This window comes from Hirundo rustica, chromosome 7 (genome assembly GCF_015227805.2).
Source record: "Hirundo rustica isolate bHirRus1 chromosome 7, bHirRus1.pri.v3, whole genome shotgun sequence".
Lineage (NCBI taxonomy): Eukaryota > Metazoa > Chordata > Aves > Passeriformes > Hirundinidae > Hirundo > Hirundo rustica.
The window spans coordinates 25,674,957-25,691,157 of NC_053456.1; the positions used below are offsets into that span (position 1 = coordinate 25,674,957).

A 16,201-nucleotide genomic window follows, 5' to 3' on the forward strand; every position below is an offset into this window, starting at 1 on the left:
GACACAACATAAGCACAGACACCTAGTCCAGTTCCAATCACCCTTCCCAACTTTTCTCAAGGCATAGAAGCACTATATATGTATATACACACACTTGAAACCAACCAATCACTGGAGTATGACTTTCCACAACACACCAATCTTAAGAACAAGAAAGTTCATTGTTGACTATGCCCTTCAAAAAGACAGAATGGGAAGAGGGAACTATCTCTTCTTTAGCATGTTAAGGACCAAATATTCCTTTCAGTCACCTTGTCTCAGGCAGATACTGACACACCCTTCAGTATTATTCAGCAACAACATGAAGGAAAAACATAAATCCCATGGGAACACAACCCATTACAGGAGTTGTGGTCAGTGTTCGTATCCCGTATGTTTGAGAGATGGACTCTTCTACTACTATGGCAGCAAAAGTAATCATATGAGTCTTAACTACTTGCACCTCACACACACGAGGCTGACAGAAAGCCTTTTGCTGGAGAGTCTGCTTCCCTCAGTTAATCAAGGCTTGTATTAGCTGGCATACTGGACTGGACATAAAACCTGAAAGACCAAGTGTATCTTGCAGCTGGGATGACCCACATGTTGCTCTCTATTTTCTTCTGATTTATCACTTTCTTTTACACTACTACAATCATGCCTTGCAGAGTTTATGGATCACTAATTTTCTCCTCTTTTGTACAACCCAGCCGTAATTCTTTTCTGAAGGTTAGCAAGCAAGAGACCAACGAAAAAGAGTTCTTCAGGATGGCTCCAAAGTAAACAGTGAGAAATGCATACCTCGTGTGCCTCCGTTAAGCTTCTGTAAAGAAACTGCTCCACAGTTCCCAGCCACTATAATCCTAGATTTATTCTTGCGGCCGCAGTCTTACTTTTGGATTTAACTCATAATTAAGTCTTATTTTTGCATTTAACTTGACTGTGTCAAGGCAGGCATGGTATTTCACTTCTCACTTGTCTGAGAGATACAGGGCACAAGGACAATGCCATATGAAACATTCACACAAAAATACTGACAATAATCCCCAGGGAAACCAATGAGCATGAACGTGAGTTTTGGAGTCTATATATACACTAAGAGAAATCCATGCAAATATAATCATGTTAAAAATCCTGACAGTAATCAATTAGTGCAACTAATTCCTTGCAACAGTGCAAGGAACAAGAAAGCAAATAAACATAGACAACCAATATTATATTAAAAAAAAAACAACACAGCAATTTTCTCAAACTTGCAATTATATCTTTATTAGCAGATTCTTAAATAGACTCCCCAAAAGACATGTCACTATATAGATACACTGCCAGGATCAGAGACTGAAGTTGGAATTAATCTAAAAAGAGCTTTTTTTTTTTTTTTTTTTTTTTTTACTTTCATGTCATACCACATAAGAGTGTGTGTGTGTGTGTATGAAAATGTATATATAAATAACAAAGACACTTAAATATCTTCATTCTGATTTCAACTGATGCAGTGTTTTATTTTTAACAATTTACAGGAGTTCTCAACAGAGCTTTTTGCTGCTACGTAAAAAGTAGCACAAGCATGGACTAGGCACATGTCACTTAACTGAAGAGAACTGAAACTACACTTAGCTAAATAGTGGGTGGGGAAGAAATTATTTTTGTCCCACAGGATTCAGTAAGAGATGACGGAAACATGGACTTCCCCTGGAAAAAGCAAATGCTTAAGCAGCTGTACTTCATATAAAAATATCAGAATACAAAACTTTCTGGAAACTGTTTTCAGGTCTGCATTTATACTCTACATCAAAGATGCAGGAAGGTTCAACAGAAAAAAAATTCATGCCTGCATGTGCCCAAACTAACTTTAGCCACAACCTGTGAATGAGAAACCAGAAGCTGCTTCTTGAGGAAATGAGATTTTCCTTCAACAGATTCTAAATAAAAGATTTTGAGCCAGTCAGAAACAACAGGGAAAAAACAGAAGGGAATCCCAAAATGCGTGCCCTTGCCAAATGATGTAATACATGACTGAGTTTTAAGAAATCACGGTAGGGAATAAGGTAAATACAGAGCAGTCATACCAGATTACACAATACTGCAACTAGGGGTACCTGATGAAGTTAGTATGAGATTGACTCAAACCATATTAAAGAAGTATTTCTTCATTTTTACTACTCACAGGTAGTGAACTGCTGGAGTGTGCTGTCACATGAGACTATGGAAGCAGACAGTACCATCAGGTTCAAAGAGACAAGAGAGAAGTCATAGACAACAGGGACATAAGTGATGCACCTGCTAACATGACCAATTTAACAAATATGGGTGCTGGAGGAGCAAGAGAAGAAAGCACAAAAAAATTCATGCCCTTCCTAAGTAGCATCACTTATTTCTACTGCCCAAGACAGAACATTAGGTTGGATCTAAGCTAATCTGACCTAGAGGGTATTTTACATGTTCTTATGAGGTTATCACTAATATTTGTAACTTCCTAACACATTCACTTCTCCCCTTGTCCCATTTTTTATTCTTGAGCAGCTGACTGGAGGACAATCTCCTCCCTCTTGCTGGTTCTATCTGGACATGTGAGGAAGAATAACAAACTTACCACCCCAGCAAGGCTTTATAGCAAGGACAGGCAGGACACAGAGCAAAGTCACATTCTGAGACATCAGCACTTAAGAGCAGAGCTATTTGTTCTGCTGGGTGCAGCCACTGGCAGTCTATAGGACAACTGAAGGTGGTTGCACAATGACTACAAAAAGAGAAATTAAAGGTTTCAATACACACAGGTACACACTTGTCCAATTGCCAATACCTACTATCACCCTCTGGAACAAGCCAGCTCCCAACTGCTTTTAGTACTGGCTTCTCAGTACAAGCATAATCAGCTCCCTTGCAGTGCACATCAGCTCCAAAGACAACACAGTTGTAGCTCTGCACTCCACATACCCTCTTCCAAAAGAGTTAAAACAGTCCTTCAGAGAGGCTGGAAAACAGTGTAGCAGCAAACTTTGGAGGATGATCTTTACTATAACTATACCCAAGTACTGGCATTATGTCATACAGAAATGTCTGGTACCTGACATCATGAGTAGTCTACAGGGAAGTTAATGGCTTACTCACTAATAGAAAGCCCAAAGCACTAGAGCCTCAAAACTCAGATCGGTAGTTTTGCACAAATGCTGTGCTGAAAATATTAGAGTATTTTAAATCATGTGGGTTGATACATTCTTAAACATATGCTCAGAAGTTGACATTCAATGTACGTAAGACCCTTTTAGGCAATGGAATCCCAAATGCATTGTAAATTGCAAGGCAATTATATGCTGCTGGTTAAAAGATGTATAATTAAGAGGACTGAGCTTAGAGCTTCACGCACTGCATCCAAACAAAATCCACAACTACAGAGGTCTTTACTGTGTTGTTTGCATTTGCTAATACTAGCCTAAATTTCATGTTAAATTGCTTGGTGTGTTTGTGACCTCTCAAAGACAAGGTACAATCATCTCCCTATGTTCCCAAAACCATCAGCTTGGGGCCAGAAGTAGAACATGGATCTACAAGAATCTCAGCTTCTCCACAAGCACAAGTAAGATAAATAGTACTTTTTTCATTTCCTCTTGAACAAGAAAGAACAAGTACCTGCCACTGTCAGACCCATTTCCTGAAACTGAGCAAACGCATGGAGTGCAAGATGTTTGGAAGCATGAAATTTCATCCACTCCAAGATGAACGGAAGCCATAAAACTCATGACAAAAAGACACGCACTTAAAGCTATTCTATAGCAAAACTTTTCAATCAGCATTAGTAAAAAGTACACTTCTAAGTAGGAATCTAAAACATTCATTCTTTCTATTTCATAGCAATACCTCTCCTTGAAATGTTTTGTTCTATCAAGGGAAGCTGTACCACATCTAATTGTGATCAACATCAACACCACAAAGTTGTAACTTCTGTCCCTATGCTGTGATCTAATCATAAATTTGGCTTAGTTCTAGTCTTTTAGCAGCTCAGTTCTCCACTGCACTAGGCTACCAAACCAAGAATGCTGTAATTGTGTAAACAAGAGTCTTTTTGTCAGTAAATGCATTCAAATTGAGACAGAGAACAGTGGGAAGCGACCAAAGTCAACTACAAGAGTTCCTGTACAGAACACTTTTATTAACTAGAGTACAGTCCTTACTCAGGAAGGCCTCTGAAGTGCAGGTACTGCAACACACATGCAAGTACCCTGACAGATCAAGGCATTCAACATGTTAATATCTTACAAAGTATTTTTAGTTACCACCTGGAATCATATTTTGGACTACTTTTTTCATATGTTAAGATCTACCTAGGAAGAAAGAAGCAATATTGGCCTCATTCTGCCTTTTTAGAAAGCTTATTACTCCAGTTCTGGCAAAAGGCAGTTTACACTGCATAAGGACGTCCAATATATTAACAGAAAAGCAGCAGAATGTTTTAGGCAACACTGGTAAAACAGATTATATTTTAAAATATAACACAATAAATACAAAATTAAACTTAGGCATCATTCCTAATAACAGCAACAGCTAGAGAACTTACAGACTTGTAACTAGTTATAATAAAGTGCAGAACACATAACTGAGAGGAGGAAATAAAGAAGTCTTCGGTTACAAAGTGAGCAGGTTCTTTTAGTTTTCCTACACCAATTGAACTTAAGCAGGAATTTTCATTTCAGCTGATTCACGCATCTGTACCTCAGAGTACCTTAGAGAAAACCTAACAAAGATAGCCCAAACCCTAAAAAGCAACAAACATTTAAGACTCTACAAATTTTAGAAACTTCAGAGGATTTCTAAAGAAAAAAAGAACTTACGTAGGAACGTTTCTAACTACTGCCAAGAGTACACTCCTAGAGATTTCAAAGAAGTAATTTCCTAAACATGGTTATTCCCAACCTAATGTCCAAGATGGGGCCTGTATCTTGAAAGTCTTTTGAACAAGGATTTCTCTATTTGAACAGAAGGTCTCAGGCCCCAGTCCTGCTATCACATCCTCACGGAGAGGTTGTCACGCACGCTTAATTCAATGTAGTTATAAACAGGCCTGGGTTTTGCCAGGATGAGCAGGGCTGCAAAGAGCTGGCCTTAAGATACAGCAACAAATGGACCCACAGGGCATTGCAATATGGCAGAAATGTACTTTAAAAGCATTATTTCAAAGTATCAAAAGCAAAATCCTGAGATAAAGTAGAAATTAAACATACTACAACACACCTTGCATCTGTACTTGGGGAAAAAAGAATAAGTCCAAGCCTTCTATTTATTCAAATAACAGATAACCTGCCCTTCCATATGAGGTTAAACAAAATACCTTTGTCTTATTTTTAGTCCCAACACTACAAAGACAAATAAGCTTATTTTCTCACAACACAGTATCATTCTTGCTTCAGTAGGAATACTCAATAAATAAACCAATAGAGTTCCTCACAGAGGAGCCTTTCAGCAGGTATAAGCTATTAGAGTCTCAGTGTGGTCTTAAAATAAATTTGTACCTCCCAATGATTTACCATACCATGAGAACACAGTACACACAGTTCTGTAGGACCAGGCCCTACACACAAATTCATTCACTCATCACAAAAATACTGAACCAGTACGTAAATTTTTTGTTGCTTTCTGTAAATAATTCAGCTTTACAATTAACAAAACTTGTGTGATCTTTGTACATACTACAATTAATGCAAAAGGCTGAATGTCACCAGGTTGTAAGTGACAGCTTCATACAAAACACGAGCGCTCCAGCTCAGCCATCAGCAGTGGTAACTGGTGGGTATGGCCGGGGCATGAAACACTGCCAGCACAGGTGAGCCCACAGGGGAGGGCACCTGTCTACAGGGGAGCGGTGCATTGCCCTAATTTTGTCAATTTTATTTTTAAGTCTCCCAGTCCTCAAAAACTGAAAGGCCTTAAAATAAACCCGCATTGCATGTTGTTGAGTAACAAAGTTAGAACTAACGCCGTGTATTTTAATCAGATGGTATAAGGCTTTAAGGTGAGCGTCACCGTCACTTGCAAAATTCATTTGAGGTTACTTGTACAAAGCCATTATCGTTTTGACCTAAAAAGACACACTAAGGAATATTTGACCAAAATGTGCCACCTCCCGCATTAGAAACCGGAGCTATTTCACCTGTGCGGGGTGAAGCGCGTTGGTGGGTCTTCCAGTGCACTCACTTCACAACTATCAGACGTTCTTTTCCCTGAAAAAAAGGATCCTTTCATTTTCAGTCCTGGGGAGCAGCAGCACCTCACACAGGCTCCCTCCAGCCCAGCAGGACCCCAGCCCACAGGGACAGTTTGGGTGCCCGCTGGGACACGAGAGGGGGCCAGACACAGCCCCTGCCGTGTAGGGGCTACAGAGGCGATCCCCTCCCCTGGCTGAGGTGCCAGTGGGCTGTGGCTCCTGGGACCGTGGGGAGGCCGAGGGACCCCGGCCCGAGCCCGGCAGGGCTCAGGAAGCCGCCGGTCCCGGCATGTGCCGGGGAGCGAAGGTGCAGCCAAGGCAGCCCCTCGCCCCCTGCTCCGGGGCCGGCCCGGGGCCCCACGTGCCGGCAGCTTAGGGGGCGGGGGGGGAACACTCCGAGGGTTTCCCCGCACCCCCAGAACCACCCCCCACTCCCTCCCAAAAAGTTGTGAGGCAAATCTACCCGCCGCCGCCCCGGCCGAAGGGGGTCACCGACGGGGGGAAAAGGGGGGACGGGACGGGCGGGGGGGAACCTGCGGCCGCATTCCGAGGTGCTCCCGCCCCTCCGGCACCGTCCCCACGGCCGCGGGCGGGGGGTGGGCGGCGGCGGCGGTGGGGGGGGTAAAGCACCCCAAAAACGCCGCGAAACTTTCCAGGCCGCGGCCGGCGCAGCCCCGCGGGACCGGCACCGCCTCCGCCGCGGCGGCCCCGCACCGGGCTGGGGGAGGGGGTGCCCCCCCCACCCCGCCACCGCTTACTAAAAGTCATTTCGGCAAATTAATGCCGCCCCCGTCCCCCCGTCCCGCGGCCCCTTCGCCCCGCGCGGGGGGCGGGGGGGTTTGGGGGGGGAAGAGCGGCCCCAGCCGCGGCGCCCCCACCGCCTCCCCCCAGCCGCCCGGCCCCGGCGGCGGCGGGGCTCGGCCCGCTCTGGGCCCGGGGCCCGGCGCGGGGGGCCCGGCGGGGCGGGGAGCGGAGCGGAGCGGAGCGGAGCGGCCGGGCCGCGCCGCGCCGAGGCCTAGCGCCCCCCCCCCCCCGTTCTCCCCCGCCGCCCTTCACCTCCCGGGCAAAGGCGCCGCGCCCCGACCCTCCCGCTGGGCCCCGGCGGCCGTCTCACCCCCCTCCGGCGCTCCTCCTGGCGCCCGAAAGCTTCAAAAACCCCCCTGGCTCCCCGCACCCCCTACTGCGGCCTACGCCACTCCGGCCGATCCCCGGCCTCGCGTAGCCCGCCTCCCCGCCCACCCTGCACCCTCCGCACCGCCTGCCGCGCTACGCGAGCCCGGGGATGCAGGCCGGGCCTGGCTTACCTTTCCAGCTGCTTTTTTTTCCCTCCTCTCTCTCCTCTCCCCCCTTTCCCTCTGTTGGGCTGACAGATCAGAGTTTCCTCCCCAGCAGAGGGACTGGGAATGTGCTCGGGCTCTGTGCTGAGGAGCTGCTGCCCCCCTGTCTCTGAGAAGATCCTGCTTTTTGTGGGGAGGAAGCTTTGGGGGCTCTTTATTATTTTAAAAACTACAAAGTGCTCAGAGGGTAGGTGATTATTAAGGGGAATCCCTGAATATATTCTCCAGCAAAGAAGGCAGGGCTGCTGGGGCTGCTCAAGAAGAGAGCCAGCAGCCTCCTATAGCACCACTACAGGCACCGAGAGGACATAACATCAGAGAGCGGCTACACTGCCCTCCAAAACAACAACTTTCCTACCATCTTGGAGGTAGTAGAGAGGGAGAGAGGGAGGGGGAAAAAAGTACAGAAGGTTTTTATAAAGTGTCAATTTGGAGGAGGGAGCCAAATGGCCAAAACAAAATATTTTTATCGTTTGTGTGACTTTTTATTTTAAATAAAAATAAAATACAAAGGCTCGTGGCTGAAGATTTTTTTTTTTTTAATAACCTGTAAAGATCAACTCTCTGGGAAAAAAAAATTAAAGGAGGTACGGTAAAAATATATATTTTTTTTTTGTAACTTCGTTGTTCTTAAAACCTTGTAATTTTTTTCTGTATTTCTAAAGTTGATAACTTTTTTGTCATTGTGTGATGGTTCTAAAAATAAGTGTGTAATTGTGAAAGTTCGTGTAACTTTTTTTTTTTTTTGGTACTCGTTGTCTTGGTAAACAGCTGAGATTGATGTCGGATAGTTTGGTGTAACTGTACCATAACGTCTTTCTCTCTCTCAAGGCATTGTAAATAAAATTGGATATACAGGTAGGAAAAAAACATATTCTTTTAATTTTTACTTTTTAATTTCTTTCTGGAGTAGGCTATGTAGAGAAACAATGGGGGATTTAATGCGAGTGAGAGGAACCTATGATAGATGTCTGAGAAATTGTGCTGTCATAAATTTAACGTTGTCTGCCCTTCAGGATGGGATGTGAGAAAACAGAACTCATAGCAAGAAATTTGGGGGCAACAGTTGAGTTTTGTTTTTAATGTTTTCAAAGCACTTTGCAGCCTTCTAAAAATCTGTTTTGGTTCTTTTTAATTTACTGTTTTGATCTGGGGGCTTTGTTCTTGATATTTATGAATATTATTCCTAACTTACAAACAGAGTTGAGAAATGCTATAAATTTATACCACAGCGTCTTGTAATATAAATTAATACTATTTTTCTTTGTTGTGGATTCTTTTATTAGATTGTAAAAAGCATACTAAATGCTGTCAAAACAGTGTCAGATGCTGTGGTGTATCTATAGGTGAAGACACTGGTCACTGTATTCAGCAGATCTGTGATAATGTTTCTTGAAGTAGTATTATGCACAGCCCTATTCAGAGATGAACTGTAAAGACGCCTTTTTATTTGTCCCGAAGGAAGAAGAAATAATTAGGAAACTAATGAGCTATACATTATGTTTTTTCCATTATAAAAATTATTCAGGTGGTATAAGTACTAACTGAAGTGCAGTCAGACTAAGGTCATATGGATAAAGGTACTGAATTACTTAGTATATTATCAACTTCTTCCTCTCCCCTGCCCAATCTGAAATATATTGGTTTGGTTTAGTTCAGTTCTCATAATCTTTAAAAAACCAAAAACAAACTTGTATTTTAGGTACATCAGCATTTCAAAACATACTTTGAGTTTGCCCAGCCTGCATGGTGCACATAGTTCATGTGTTCATAGTGGGTTTTTCATTTAGATAGAGGTTTTAATTAAAGTATAATTATAAGTCAGCTGGCCTTTGTGTCAAACTGGTTTTGTTTAGCAGGAGTTTTTTTAGATTATGGTTAATCTGCCTAGCTCATTGTAATGATCCAGAGTGTTGTGTTCAATGGAATTATTGCATGGGAGGTGTTTTTTGGTTATTTGATTTTTTTTGTTTTTCAGTTAAAAATCTGTTAAATGTATAGTTTTGCTGATGTTAGAAAACAAAAAAAAAAAAAAAAAAAAAAAAAAAAAAAAAAAAAAAAAAAAAAAAAAAATGTTCCTCCTATATTGTATCTCCAAATAGTTTGTATATTGTATGATTTGGAACATGAAGCATGATTATTCTTTTTGTAAGCTGTTTCAACAAAAACTCCTTTTATATCCTATACCTAAAATTCATTACAGGAATGACAGGGATTACAAATTTTGGTCAGGTATGGGATGATTCAAAAACCACAAACCCTTTGAAATATTGCAAATAAATTATCTCAATTGATTTAGGAATTCAACAAATAAACTAGTATTTCCTTTTCTTTGATTCTAAATAGATAGATAAAGGGCCACATTCTTAGATCCCAGTTCTGCAAATGCTTGCAGGCCTTACTAACACTTAATAATTCAGAAATGTTTGAAGGATCACTCTGTAATTCCTTGCATAAAACTCTTACCAAGTCAGTAGGATTTTGCTGGAGTACCAAAGTCAAGTTTCTGTAGAAAAGGATTTCTTGTATCAACCGTTGTGTTAAACAAGAGAATTGCTACTTTCAACTTAATTCAGTATAATTCAACTACAGGTCAAGTTCTGTTCATTGGGCTATTAAGATGGTTTTTGTGTTTTAGGAAGAGGTGCACACCACCAATCTATGCTGCATCTCTCTGTGGTACTCTTGAGAATATCTGTACAGCACACTTAGCATCTTGGAATTGTATTTTTTAAATGGGATGCAGATGATTCAACATTTTAGAGAAATGGCTATGAATGCACTTCAGCACAGAAACAATTTTAAACCTTTTCTTTGGCTTATGTGCTTGACTTTGCAGATACTGACTTTATTTGGATTACGTGCCTGCCTAAATTTAAACATGCATCATAGTAGTGCACGCATTTTGGTGACATCCTGAGATCTATTTGATGTGTTTTAATTATGAAGCCAGAAGCTTAATGCCAAGCAAAAGGAGAAACATTTTGAATCTGGAAGTTTGGAATAAGAAAACTTGAAATGGGATACTTTTAGTACCTTGTACAAAAAACAGAATTCAATCTTTCTAAGGAGAGAAAGTAAAGAGGAAAAATTTGCCAGATCTTGGTTGTGTGGACTATTGTGTAATCATTCAACAGAGAAATAAAAAAAAATTACTTTATGGATAGATAAATTTATTTAACAAAACTTTATTTACCTGAGAGTAATTAGCTTTTCACTAATTTACTAAGAGGTGCAAATATTGCTTTAATAGTTTTGCTGAAAATAAAATGTTACACGGTAACAACCTAAAGGAGCAGTCTGCTAGCTTTAGTAATGTAGAATGAAATTATTTTTTAAAAAATATTTGCTTATCTTAATGGACAAGACTCCTTAATTGGGACATACATTATTTTGATGGGTAGAGCAGTGCTCTGAAATTACACTGGAGCACAAACTGGATTCTGAAACTTCTGTACAAGAACAATGTGTAAACCTAAAGCATGAAAGGTCCCCTGTACAACATTCAGAATTATACTCTGGAACTTCCATTTCTTCAGAGTGGGTCTGTCTGGCTTGATTTAAATTGGCCTCGTCCCTGGACCAACTGCTCCATCCAGTAAACTTACTGTACGCTTGAGCACAGAGTGGTCAGAGAACATTAATGTTCTGTAAATCACAGGTTTCTGCCTAATGAGGCTTTCTGTGCTGATGTGTCTCACTTGTGTTAGTAGTGAGACAGAGGGCAGTGACGCAGAGAATAAGCTTTGTGAGTCTAATAAAGCAATGAAATAGGTGCTTTGGGTTGTGCACCAGTTACTGCATCAAGAAATGAACCTTGACTCTCTCCCAAGGTCGTACGCACCCCGAGCGCAGACCACAAGAATTTCTGGAGCATGGGATGAAGCTCTTGGGTTCTCCACAAATAGAGTTGTAATGTTGACATCTTGGTATTATTTTTTGAAAGACGCCTACTGAGGAAACAGTTCCAGTGTCTTCAAATGCTTGTGAAAGGGATTAGCAATTTATTTAAAATGCAGCTGAATGTTGTGAAGGGGAAGAACACCTCTAAGTGTATAGATGTTAATTCAGGATTTTCATATTGGAAGAGCCACATTTGTATAGAAGATCTTAGGCATTTAAAGACTGAAAAGGGTGAGAAATTAAATAAACCCCCAAATTATGATGCATTCTTCTAAGCAATGTCTTGAGCAGCTGTGATGGCGTATTAGTTTGTGTAATAGTGGCAAGTTGTGGGGTAAAGCTAACCATTAAATCCCAGCATATTAGTATTATGAAAAAAATGTTAATTTTTCAACAATTCTTTAACATGGAAATTTTATAGCAATGGTTCTCTCTTGCAAATTTTGGTTTCAGTTACTCTGCTGCAGTTGTATGTTTTTGATAACCAGCATGCTTTTTGCCACTTTTCCAAACCGCAGAGTCCTTATGTCAGAAACACTGCCTATGATCTGAGGATTTTTCTCTAGGAACTATATCCCAGTTATGGCATAAATTGAGCTTCTGAATTCAGCTGCTAAACTCCTTCAAACCCGTGCTTTAGTGCACTCCTGTGTGCCAGATAGCACAGTGGAAACGATAGGACAAGCCATATGTACAACAGAGTAACTTTGCTTGACTTTGTTGAAAGCCCCAAATGCTAGCAAAGCAAGTACACATGACGAGCCATGTTTTCCTGAGTCTTAGGGGTTTCTTTTTTCAGCAATGGGAGTTTTGCTCTGCGTTGCAGTAGGAGCACAGTGTAGCTGCAGAAGTATTTAACCAACTGGGAGCAGATGTATGCTAGCTATTACATGATAATATAATTAATTGATAGTGAACTGTACTGAAAATGGTAATTAACTAAGACTTCACTAATCTGTTCTTCATTAGCAATGTGTATTTTAATCTGCATTAAATAAATGGTATTGTCTTCCTAAAGCTCAGCAAAGGCAAAGCAGTAAGACTTAATTGTGGGAAGGTTGTCCAGAGTACGTTGGGCATCTGTGGAGACCTCTTTTAATAGAGGACAAATGAATGGAATAAGCTGTCCCAGCAGAATGCTCTAATACCATCCCATTTTACTGGGAAGCCCTCTGTTAATTCAAAGTATACTATTGTATTTTTACTATCTGCTTCTGTCTATTGATATTTCATTAACTGTAATTGTAGTGGTTAAGAAGCTCCACACTTTATCACCAGTCCTCTCTGCTATTAGTCCAGTTACTCATTTACATTCGGGTTGCAGAGGATCTTGGTCACCACTGCAAGTTGGAAAGATGACAGTTCCCAGTCTAGACCAAATCAACAGTCCCTTGAGTCTTCTGAGAGTAGCTTCTGCCAAAGGTGTGGAATATCCTGTGATGGCTAATTGAGAAATGAAGAGCATGCAGGACAGGATTTTTCTAAAACAGTTGGAGCTGAGCTAACATAAAAGCATAAGGCTTAATTAGGGTCATGGGATTCCAGCAGATTTTGGAAGTTATTTGTTACATGTGAAGTTTTTTGCTCTTAATATGTTTCTTTTGATGGTTCTCATCTCTGATCCATTTCAAAGATAAACACAGGTGTACAGATGATGACAAGAAGAAATAAAACTATTTCTTTGAAATATTAGTTAATTATATTCAAAATTCAGCATTGGCTGAGTGAGGAGATATCTACTACCTCTTACGCCTCTAAATCTCAGTAGGCTTCTCAGCATTAGGCACTGTGAATGGATCTGTACATGTAGCTGGAGGAAAGCATAATTATTAACACTGTTTAGCACAGGAGGCTTTGCTGATTATGGAATCACTAATTTTGTTTGAATTAAGGCTTTATATATGTTATTTATGTCTCTCTGTGCCATTTTTCTGTGGTGCTGAGCTATGGAGAGTTGGAGTAACCTGGGTACTTTCAGACACTTTGCTGACATCATTCCATCAACTAACATGTGTTACTGTAAAGTGTCCTTTGGATAAAACCTTACACAGCAGAAAGGACCGTGACTTTATAAGCCCACAGTGAAGGACTTGGTGTTCATTTCTGAACTAAGTTTTCCTTGTAACTGTAAACTTCAGTGGTTTGTTCAAAAAGGCACTTGTGTCCATTTGGCATTTTTTAAATACTACTACTACTAAGTTAACATCTATTAATAAATTGAAAATGGTGTGTTGTGTTTGGCTTTGTTTTTCACTGTTTTTAAATAGGAATTTTAAAACTTCTCAGGTAATTCTGGGAGAGCTTAGGCATTGTGACGTTTTGTGGGGTTCTTGTACTCCTTATAAAAAGCTTACTGCAGTTGTCAGGGAAGTCCTTAGCTTTTAGCTGCTCTCCAGAATTCCCCATTTACTTATTACATTTTTTCCATGTTGGTAGTCACCAGAAGTCCTCTTCTATCCATTTGCTTCTCAGCAGTTTCTCTGTTCGTCCTGTCCATGACTTAAAAGAGTCATCTTCCAACCCTTCAGCACTAAAGGTGATTTCATCTTACTGTATCTTCAAAGGACAGCACAAATTATTAGGAGACTGTCTTGTTTTGGAAGAGGACATTTTGGCTTAGCCATTGTTTATAGAACATTTTATGAGGAGCAGGATTGTGGGGACAGAGATGAAGTTATATTACCTTTCTCCTTTGGATTAAGGCTGATGCCAGTCTGCCACCCTGCTTTTCTTTTAGAGCTATGACCCTGAGCTATTTTTGTTGGTTTCAGCATTAAAATACAGCACATCCCCCAATCAAGCATCAAGCAGACTGTCTTGCCAAAAGAATCTTATCAGCCACAGAAGAGGCACTGATCTTGGGGAAATGCTGCAGACACCTTATTTTCTGCCTTGAGCTATGCTTCAAAATTAAAAATGCTTCTACATTAAAAAATTAGTCAGTTCCAACTATTTTTTACTGGCCTAATTTTGCTGGACATTTCAGTCTTGCTGAGGACATACCTGTTTGACTTGAATTCCGTTAGGTTTCTTTTTATTGAAGCAGCCCACTACGCTGCCCAGGGTTTTAAGCACTCCCCCTTTGGAACTACAGGATGCACCCATGGGATGCTGGTGCTTTCAGTAAGGTGGCTGTTGAACAGGGTTTGGGTTTTGTTTTTTGGGGTTTTGGTTTGGTTGGTTTTTGGTTTTGTTTGGTTTGAAATCACAGCTTAAGACTTAAATGCTAAAATCTGCCTGCAAGTTACAGTTTGTCTTTAATCTGAATGCACTTGGCCTAAACTTGCTTGAAAGTGTAACTGCATAGTTTGGTTCTTGAATTAACACACCTTTGCCTTCTCTACTCCCCACAAGCGCCTGCTGAAGACAAGACTACAGAAAAGCAAGATTTAATCTAAGTCATGTTTGGGGTTAATAGTTTGGACACAGGAGCCGTGTTTAGGCTGTGCTCAGAGAGGAGGATACTTAATGACCAACCCCATCCCTCTCTCTTCAGACACGTTCCTGTTCCTTGGCAGGCTGTACAGGCTGAAGATTACTGCACCTGAAGGTAACTGGCAATGCAGCCGCTGAGTTCTGCCAGTTGGCCACCAGATGGAACCAGGGCTGCACTCGGGAATTGCAGGAATTGCATCTCCTCCGGGGCTGCGCTCAGCTCCAAAACAAAGCCTAACGAAGCCCCTGCCCACCCCAGCAGAGTCGGGATAAAGGCACCCACCAGCCTTGCACGTGGAGTGAGCTGCATCAGCACACTGACGGCTCAGGCAGTGTTATTACTTGGCTGGTCAGCTCTTACCACCTTACCTTAGCACCAGCAACAGTACTCCAAGCGTGTTTATCTCCCACCATCCCAGCTCTTCATTGCCACTTCTTCATAATTCGCTAACCTGAGGTTGCAGCTTCAGGACCAGCAAGTAGTAGCACTATCTGTAAACTTCTTCTCTTAAATAAACAGAGGTAACTTGTGTGAATAGCCCTGTTTCTGTAGTTTTTGTTCCAGTATTTTGCTCAACCTATGTCACTTCCCTGCCTTTGCAGGACCCTGTTATCCTTTTGTCACTAGCTGGGTAAAAGTCCTCATGTGCACCAACTGTCCAGCCACCAGAGCAAAGTGAAGAGATAAGGGATGGGCTACGCTCTAAACTCAGTGGATAAGAATGCTAATTTAGATCTCCCTTTCCTATCTAGCTTCCAACAGTCACATTTATAAAGAGCCTTGTTGCTATTACCAAGTTTGGCTGAAAAATTCTGTACTTAACTAGTTAGGTGGGAAAGAGAGCAGAAACAGGACAGAGAGCACCACATGTACTTCCTCCCCTTCTTGCCTTTCTTGATAAAGGCTGGACAGTTTTTGAACAGAAATAAGAATTTACTATACATATTAATTGAAGGACATAGAGCTGTCGAAATACTAAAAAGCGTATCAGAACTCCCAAAGTAATGCTACAACATTTAAGGAAAAAGAAAATCTAAAGCTTTTGAACCTTTATAAATTCTGAAGTGATAACTGACTTGTTGCACAGCTGAAGTTACTCCTCTGTGTTTGTACAACATGGGGGCAGGGGCAGGGGGGGTGACAAAAAGGTTTTCATCTTAGGAGTCTGAAAACCAAATGTTTTTCTGAATACAGGATTTAGCTACACCCTTTCTTCCTAAACGTTTTGGCATATGTCACACACATTTTTCTTTTGGTCTGTGCCAATAAACCCCCGTTCCTCCTAAAGAAGTAACATTCCACAAGGACAGGAGGAAATTTTCATGCTGTACTTGGTCCTGTGAACTG

The 16,201-nt window shown here is 41.4% G+C and overlaps 1 protein-coding gene across 5 annotated transcripts in view; it reads right to left on the bottom strand.

The window, feature by feature from the left end:
* The window catches only part of INO80D (INO80 complex subunit D), a 46,030-nt gene extending 38,149 nt beyond the window's left edge, over positions 1-7,881 (bottom strand). For 4 of the 5 annotated variants that reach the window (XR_005701597.1, XM_040069058.1, XM_040069057.1 and 1 more), the window contains exons 1-2: positions 7,483-7,881; positions 6,125-6,194 (exon numbers count right to left, since the gene is read on the bottom strand). The gene's annotated coding sequence lies outside the window, so the exon portion shown is untranslated. Of the gene's footprint in view, positions 1-6,124; positions 6,195-7,234; positions 7,260-7,482 lie in introns of those variants that run through there. The other variant, XM_040069059.2, reaches the window with a different exon arrangement.
* Positions 7,882-16,201: the final 8,320 nt, after the last annotated feature.